This window comes from Amphiprion ocellaris, chromosome 5 (assembly GCF_022539595.1).
Source record: "Amphiprion ocellaris isolate individual 3 ecotype Okinawa chromosome 5, ASM2253959v1, whole genome shotgun sequence".
NCBI classification, from domain to species: Eukaryota; Metazoa; Chordata; class Actinopteri; family Pomacentridae; genus Amphiprion; species Amphiprion ocellaris.
The window spans coordinates 19,358,230-19,366,971 of NC_072770.1; positions in this window are offsets into that span (position 1 = coordinate 19,358,230).

Here is an 8,742-nt window from a genome sequence, read left to right on the forward strand (position 1 = left end):
CAGGGTTTGGGATAAGTTGTCTTCCAAATAGGGCTTCATCATGGCCTTTGGATTGGAGTCTTTTAGAGACCGAGGGTTGATTTAAGAAAGCATTAGAATAGTTAGATTAATGTTTACTCTCACATAGAGCAGACGATGGCAAAATTTGAAATTTATACTTCAAGTACACACAAGGTTTGGATTTTTATATTATTTTTGCACTGATTACGAGGATCTTGTTGAACCCAAAGCTTTATGGGTAGGACCACGGGCTCCTGTCTGTGGAAGAATTTGGTCCTTCCAGAAGAAAACAGCATTATTCTTGTTTTTCCCACATTCTTTGTATTTGCTAAAGATAAATTTGCATCATTATTTTTGATATTGCATATGTTTGTACTTTTTGCAATTGTTTCTTTTGTGTTCAACTATCTTGCAATATTAGTGTGTAGAACATCATGTTTTTATTGTGCCGAATACCTGAAAGAATGGACGTCATTTATGGCAACACTAAGTACACCCGGGTGGCCATCCATTATGTACGAACACTACTGTTGGAAACCTCTAGAGAGTTTTCTGTGTTCTTTTAAATTCAGTGTGATGCTTCACTTTAGACAGTATTTGGCTAGCTTGGCTTAAGTAAGCACTAGTTATTCCTTGTGGAAAATGACATCCAAAAGTGGTTCACAAACAAGAGAAGCTCACCTAATTAGGACGATAGTGGTAGTGGTAAAGCCACTCTATAGGAACCAGTCATATCGGCAACTGCAGCATGGACCAGTGCGGCCACTACCATCTCCTCTCCTCCTCCACCACCATCACCAGTGCCTGGATTGACGTTTGTAGTACCAGCAGTCTTCTCAGAACCTTTCTCTATTCACTGAAAAATTACACAGTTTAATTCCAATGACTTTAGGGTGGATTAATGTGCTCCGGGATAGTTTCACAGGTTTTCTCCTCTCAGGAATTAAAGAGTTTTGCACTTGTATCAAGGAATATATTTGAGAGTGTAGAATAAAATACCCTTAAAGCTGCAAACTTTCACTGTCTGGCTTGTTTGCTATGTAGTGTTGATGCAGCTACCAAAATGTCATAGTTTAAGTGATGTATCCTGTGAGTCTGAGTGCATCTCATTATAACTGAAGGGTTGCTTGTGTTCCTTTAAACCAATCGCAGTCGTTGTGGGCAGAGCTAAGTAACGTATGCAGTTTTAGTGTTCATTTCAAATAGTGACCACCAGTGGAATTAATTTGTGGAACATTTGCATGCGGCACTGTCATAAAACGGATAATCCACTGAAAAAATTATCAGGACTGCTTTACTGCACTATCCAAATCCTTGGTTTTCATAACTTTGTTTAGCACTAATATCTGACTTGATTGTTGAACTTTCTTTGCATTCTTTACATGTCTTGTAAATGAACTAAATGTTGATTGCACAATGTAAAGCCCATATGATACTTTGTGCATCCCATGAGTTTGCAAGGGTCCATGTGACATAATGTTCTCTCTATCTCTCTTATCTCTCTATCAAGTGAATGCCTGTCTAACTCTCTAAGGTTCAGGCGTGTTTGTTTTACCTGTGTTTCTATTCTGTCTCTTTGCCTCCCTAACAACCGGGCTCTTTTTGTTTTGCCGGGTAGAGTTTCTACAGTCATTCTGGTTTTTCTTTTAACTGCAAATCAAGCCTTCGTTTATCAAGATGGACAGAGCTGCATAGTGAAAGCAAGCCTTATAGGGATCTTTACGCCCTGGGATGTGTAGCTGTTGTTACTATACTACTTTTCTGGTTGATGGGAGACTGCTTGAAGACTCCACAGCATATGAGGGTACTTCAAAAAAATTTCTTGGCCTCACCTGGAAACAAGTAACTCCCATTCTGGGGCATAAAACCTTACATCGCTATCCAAAAAAGCTCAAATGTTTGATGTAATCAAAGAAAAAAACAGAGGAAAGTTTTGTGCTGGCATGCTGTTGCTCCATGACAATGCATTCATCCACACAGCACATTTGGAAGAGGCAGCCAAATGTGCAGTGGCCCATGAACTTTACATACCATCTGACTTCTGTCTCCTGAACTGAGATCCCACTTCCCACTCCCACAGACTGATGATCAAGTCATCCATACTGTTGAGGAGTATCTGGAGGAAGATGTGGCATTCTTCCGCAAAGGGATAGTGAAGCTTGAAATAGGTGGACTAAGTTCACTGAAGAAAACAGAGACTATGTTGAAAAATAATGCAAGAATAATCTTTCTCCTGGGGCATTTTTTGGTCTTTTTGAGGTACCTTTGCACATGTGCAGCAAGCCGCATCTACATAGTCTACACACGACTGTCGAGCACACTTACTTCAGCCCTTGTCACATAGTTGCTATGTGGACACAAATTCTGTGCTGCACTTAGACATGTGGGATGGGATCAGACGCTTGCATACTCTTGAAATGCAGAAGCTTATCAGCAGCCAATAATGTGCTCACTTACATGCATGCGTGCTTATGTGGGTAGATTGTCCAAATAACATGAACAACAAAGAGATGGAGATGCTTTACAGATTGTGAAGCCTACTGAGACACTTTAGGGGTTTGTGTGGTGCTACACTTGGCTTGACTGTAGTGTTATCTGGTCAAAAGCTATGAAGTATAAAGCATTAGGTAAGTGTTGAATCGTACGCTGCTGCATAACTGATGAAATTAATAGATTTCAACTGCCAGTCTTTTGACACTACAGGTTTAATGTGGTTTTATTTCTTCCTAAATATTTAAGAACAATTGCTAGTGGCAATTGTGGTAATTTCTCTTCAAGGTTTAACAGTATTAAACCGATATTTAGTAATGTACCATGTCAAATGGCAGTTTAGTATACCGTAAAAACTAATCTCTAGCCTGTGTGGTGCAACATGTTTTAATTTAGTGGTCTGTACCATTAAATCCCCATCTAATAATTTCATTAAAGCCTGGAGTTTGAATTTATGAACAGCTAGTGCCACTGGCTGCTGAGATATAAATGAACACACTATGTCAATGTCTACAGAAAGCAAAGTGCCAGCAGCCGCCTGACAATGTATGGATGATACTCTGTATGACCCTTTGTAAAAACTTAGTTTCCAGGTCACAGAGGATTCGCTCAAAGATGACCAGTCTCATAGCTAACTCGTCCTATGGGATCTCATTTATTCTACCACACTGTAGAGTTTCCTCTAACTCTTGGGAATATCAGTTCCTTTGGTGTCTTCCAGTCATCTCCCTACCATATATACTGTGTATCTGCTGTGTAGTGTATATGAGCTGAATGCACAGAACACCCGGGATTGTGTTTACTCATTTAGTGTGTCTGGTCACATCTCAGTACAAAGGCCTTTTCAGTCAGCTCTGAGTACTTTAAAATGTGAATCACACATGTGCAAACCCATAAAAACAGGTGCATTCATTTGCAGAAGGACAAAATAACTTCTTATAGTGGTTAACAACCCAGCAACTATACACACACATGCAAAAACACTCACCATTTTCATTAAGTAGCACCATCATGACGGACAAACTGAGTTCACACATGCTACCCTTTTACACACACATCCATCATGTGTCTTGTTGTTTGTCTTCTGCTGTTGCCACCTTACCTTGTTCACTCAAAGGTGGAGTGCCTGAGACTGCGTGTTAGTGTGCGTGAAAGAGTGTGCATGTATGTGTGTCACAGGGATTGATTTCAGCAATGATAACTAAAAGCACATATTTGCACGTATGTTGAGCAGCCGCCCTAATGGTGACAGCGGGAGGATGGGCAGAAAAGATGCCGAAACAGAAGTAGTAAATCAAGTAGGAGGTATTCTGGGGATGTGAGTAGTGACCACTCACTGAGAGACAGAGAGTGAGATGAAAGAAAGATGCTGCCAAGAGGTCGTTACTGTAGACAAACCACATAATCTGCGGTCACAACCCCAGTGGCACAATGTAAGCCTCGAGGCAGAGAAGTGCTGAAGCTAGTTTATGAGCATGTTTATGGAGATCGATATGTGAAAGCTGCAGTGACGGCGGGGACTGAGTGCAAAGGCATCAGTGAGATTGTTGTTTTGTTTGGAGGCAGCAACAGCAGCCTCATGGTAAGGCTGGTGAAAGATTATACTTGTTCTGCCTAGAATCAAGTATTATTCACTCTACTTAACAACTTACACAGATGAGGTGCTGCTAGAACCTCTTGATATGTGGATAGAAAGCATGAAAAAAATAGGAAACCAAAAAAGGTATTGGTTAGTGTGCTGCTGAGGCAAACTTGGCTCTAGTCTGCACAGATTTCTTTGTGAATGATTCCAAAACTGACAACGACAGTCCTCCAAGAAATGACACAATCACGACCACTTGCCTGCAGTGATCACTAAGTCTCTCACACTGACCTGGTGACGAGCCCTGACCTAAACAACTCGTACATATTTCAGCACACAACACTCACATAGATCTTACACTTCTTGCCTGTATATATCAATACTCAGGCACGCACACAGACACCCAAAGCCATTCTTTCCCTACGTACATGATGAATTACACACCGTTCTATCTTCGTGTATGAGTGCACAAGCCAGTGTGCACACACTGTAGGTTCCTGAGTCAGTGCAGCAGTCATGCCACTTTGGATCACAGAGAAAAGCCACTGAAGCCCTGCAGTTTTGGAGCCCATGGTGGAGAACCAGGCCCTGAGCGAGGCAGCTTCCTGCTGAGGACAGTAAACGCAGCACAGCGCAGTGTGACCAAGCAGACGATCACGCTCAGCACAGAGAACAACTGAGTTCTCCCAACCCACAGAGCAGCTCACGCCTTCTGACTGCTCACTGAATCGGATCACTTTGTTTCCACTGTTAAACAAAAAGCATAACAAGACGGTTGTTTTGCAGATGTGGTTCTTGAATGAGTGTTGCATATCCTCATGCACACGTGTTCTGACACCACTATGCAAGTCTCTGGTTTGACTGCATAAACTTTAATGCTTTCAAAAATAGCGAAACATAAAATATTCACAGACAGCAAGTGGACATAAATGGTTTTGGAGCTGCTTTATGGTGTGTGTTTAACTGGGTCATATTTCACCAGGAAAGAAGAATATCAAGTTTATAATGTTCACTGTGCCTAACAATTAATAATCTAATTAATTCCAGTGAGAGAGTTTACAATCAATATTGGCTCCTTAATTAGTTAATCGAACAAGTGAACAGTAAAACCTTTGAGTAATAACTCACCCCCTTTAGGCTTGAAAACAGCTGTGAAGTATAATTCTTTTGGGATACTGCAGCTGTGGTCCATCAGGTATTCATTTCAGTCACAGTAGCTATAAAAACTACTGAAATGTTCATAGAAACTGCCTTTACATCAAAATTTACCTCTAATGTCCCGCCATATGCAGAATATATTCCACTCAATTTTCCTCAGAATACAGTTAAATGCACGGCTTCCATTTCAAACCTTATGCATGACCTTCTTGTATTCGTATATGTGCCTATTCATTTTCCACTGGGATTGCATGAATGCATGGAGAAATTATATGGTTTAAAGTCAACACATTTGAAGGCCCGCTTTTGTTGGAGCTCTGTTTTGAATTATTGTTCACTTCCTGACTTCCCTGCAGTTGAATGTTCTCCCAGGCTACTTCCCTGCCTCACCATGTGAAACCCTATACAGCTCTGACATGCAGAGCTTCGGCATAGTAACAACCAGGCGCTCCCAGGTCCTCTGGAGCCTCGCCCCAGCAGCCCACAGTCGCTCTCTCAGGGGGACAACACGATCCATTGAGCCCCTACTTCTTCTGGATGGATGCCAAGCTGTCATTCAACACGGGGACAAGCGGAGGAAGCAAACGTTTGTGGAAGAACGTTAGTGCTAGAGGACATGAAGCTGAAGGCTGTGCTGTAATTACAAAATGGACTGCATGCATAAAGCTGCATTTAAGAGTGTTTTTATGCTAACAATGGCTTTGATTACCATGTCCCTCATAGCATCAGACTCACAAAGAAATATTGTATCACTTGACTCTGCAGATTTTCAAGCCTTTTTCCTTATTTCATAGTCAGCAACTTTACTTTCTTGGTTCACTCTTCCTGCTGTCAACCTGATTTGCAGCTACAGAAAATGTTTTTACACACAGACAAAGGTATTGATTAGCTGATCTGATACTCAGCAAATTTCCAATTATTTTTTTAAAACTGATTTCCAATACATTTTATTTATTTTAAAATGCACTACCTTGGCCCTGGCTCAGCAGCCTCCACTGTTGAGCAGTTTGTTGCAAGGAGGAATGTAAGAAGCCTTGCGAGGGATGCGGATGACAAACATCATGCTGAAAAAAGTGGGCTTGAAAACCAGACACTGTATATTTGCAATTTTTAAACAAATAGCATATCTCCAAAAGGAAATAGCAAGAGAAAAAAAGCCCAAGAAAACTTTCACAACTTCAATTTAACAGTTAGGAGAGCTGCATTGTGCTGCCTTCATGAGCAAACTTTTCTCTCACTTCCCTCACATATACTGAGCAGGGGCTTGGTTTTCAGTTTAAATTGGCCGATCCGGACACATCTATAATCCAATCATATTTGAGGTCCTGCCTACTAAGAGAACCAATAAAAGAACTGCTCTGGACCTCCAAGATGGCCTCCACAGGGAAGAAACTCAGGTGAGGACTTCTGGAAACTTAATGTATTTGTCAACAGGCTGCTTACATTAACCAGACAAGTGAGTGAACTTAACTTTAAAAAGTCTAATTTTCTCTTTAGCCACTTTACTAAATAAACAGAAAAATAAGATGGTGTGTAATTCATGTCCACCTGCCTAAATAAAAGATGCATGTGGTCAGGTAGGGAGCTCATGCTTCCTAACAGGGTCACACTCACAGCACTATGTGATTGGTTAGATATCGAAGTAAGAGCCAATCATGACTGAAAAATAAATGTTGAAATATAATTTTACATGTGTTAATTTTTAATTATGCACATGTAAAACATGAATCATCAAAAGGGTTGCAACAAAGTGTTGTGTTGGCAATTTTGACAGTACTGCAAAAGAATATAGGTTCCAAATATCTGCTACTGTCTCCTTGATTACTAATATTTAGTATCAGTATCAGGTCTGAAAAAAACATATCAGTTGCTCCCTAGTCTGTGGAGGAAGCTGTATACCTATTAATTTATATTTATACAGCTTTAAGAAAACAATGAAAAAATATATCTATATGGTGTTTATCTTGATTAGAGATTAAAGGATTTTTTTGGTGACAGAGACACATGAGTTTTAATGATTGAATTATAGAAAATTCTGACTTACAAAAGTCATTAGAAACTCAAGACTGCTGTCACATACATGATATTTACATGTGTATGTAAACTGTTGTTGACAACTGTAACGCAAAAAGACTTGTCCACACTGTCCATTGTAGTGTACGCCAAAGCCTCCTATAACAAAAGTTAAAATACGGGATAAATTTCACTTCATCAAGCAAAAAAAGACGCTTCATTCGATGACTGTTGGGATTTTCAAATTACTAATGACTCACTGGCAAAGTAATCTTTCTGCACAATCATTTTCACAGTGCATAACTTCATTTTGAAAGCTAAATACAGTTATCAAGCACACAAGCGGTATCAGATGATCACATTATCAGCCCCTCCAACATGGAGCACACTTGATAAACCATAAACCTTGTGAATTTTATGGTGCACAGAACAGATGGAGCCCTTCTGTATCAGTTTCCACTGCTCTGTTGGCTGCTGGTTGAAGTGAGTCCATTTTGCTTGAGTTGGTGAAAGCAGAACCACCTGCCTACAGAAGGACTCTTATGCTTCCTCTATTAGAGTTTAACAGACACTCAGGCAAACCTGCTTCATGCCCAAAGGTAAACTCACGCCTGCTTAGGAACCCTCAACACCAGAACAAATGCTTTCATTTGTGACCCTATCATTCTAGCCAATCACTGGAAAACTATTGGGCCTATGTGTTTTCATAGCTGACACCTAATTGTTTTTGCCAGTGCTTGAGAAAACAAAGTCCAAAGAGCACCTTGAAAATTCTGATTCAAGCCCATCTTGGTCCACCATTAGGAAATTACCATTAAAGACATACTGTGTAGAGAAAATTAAAGGACTATTCTTTAGTTTTCTTTGGACTCCATCCAGATTTCACTGATTCCCTGTAAAGTCTGCAGACACTGCAAAAATGTTTGCGTATAAAAATAGTTCACAAACTGGGTGAAATAGGAAAGAATAGACACCAGCAATAACAGTGTGGCATTTCCAGATTTATTTAAGAAAAATAATAATTAGAGGCATGAAACAGTTCCATTTGCAAGCAACATGCAATGTAAACAGTGTAGTAAGAAATATAAAATCAGCAGAGCAGTTACTCTATCTGCTGCATACAAAAGGCCAGTGTACAAAGTTCAAAACGTATTTGAAGATGTCAGTCAGCGTAATCCTCGGACTCTGAGGCAAGTTTCCCACCAAATCCAAACACAGCAGCGGTGAGGAATGGAGTCACGCCTGATGTGGTGAGGAATTTGCCAAGGACACTGGTACCGGCCTGCCTCTCTCCCCACAACTGTGGGCTCCGGTCTTCCGTCATGCCCAGCAGCTCAGCTGGGTCAAGCAAACAAAGGAGCACCTGGACACAATAGCAGCCTTGTTTGCCGCTGTGTGACAGCATGACAGGTAGTTCAAGGCTGACACTGAGAGCAGGACATAAGAGAGGTGCATTTCAGTCACTGACACTGTTTGGCTGTAGTCACTGTGATTTTATT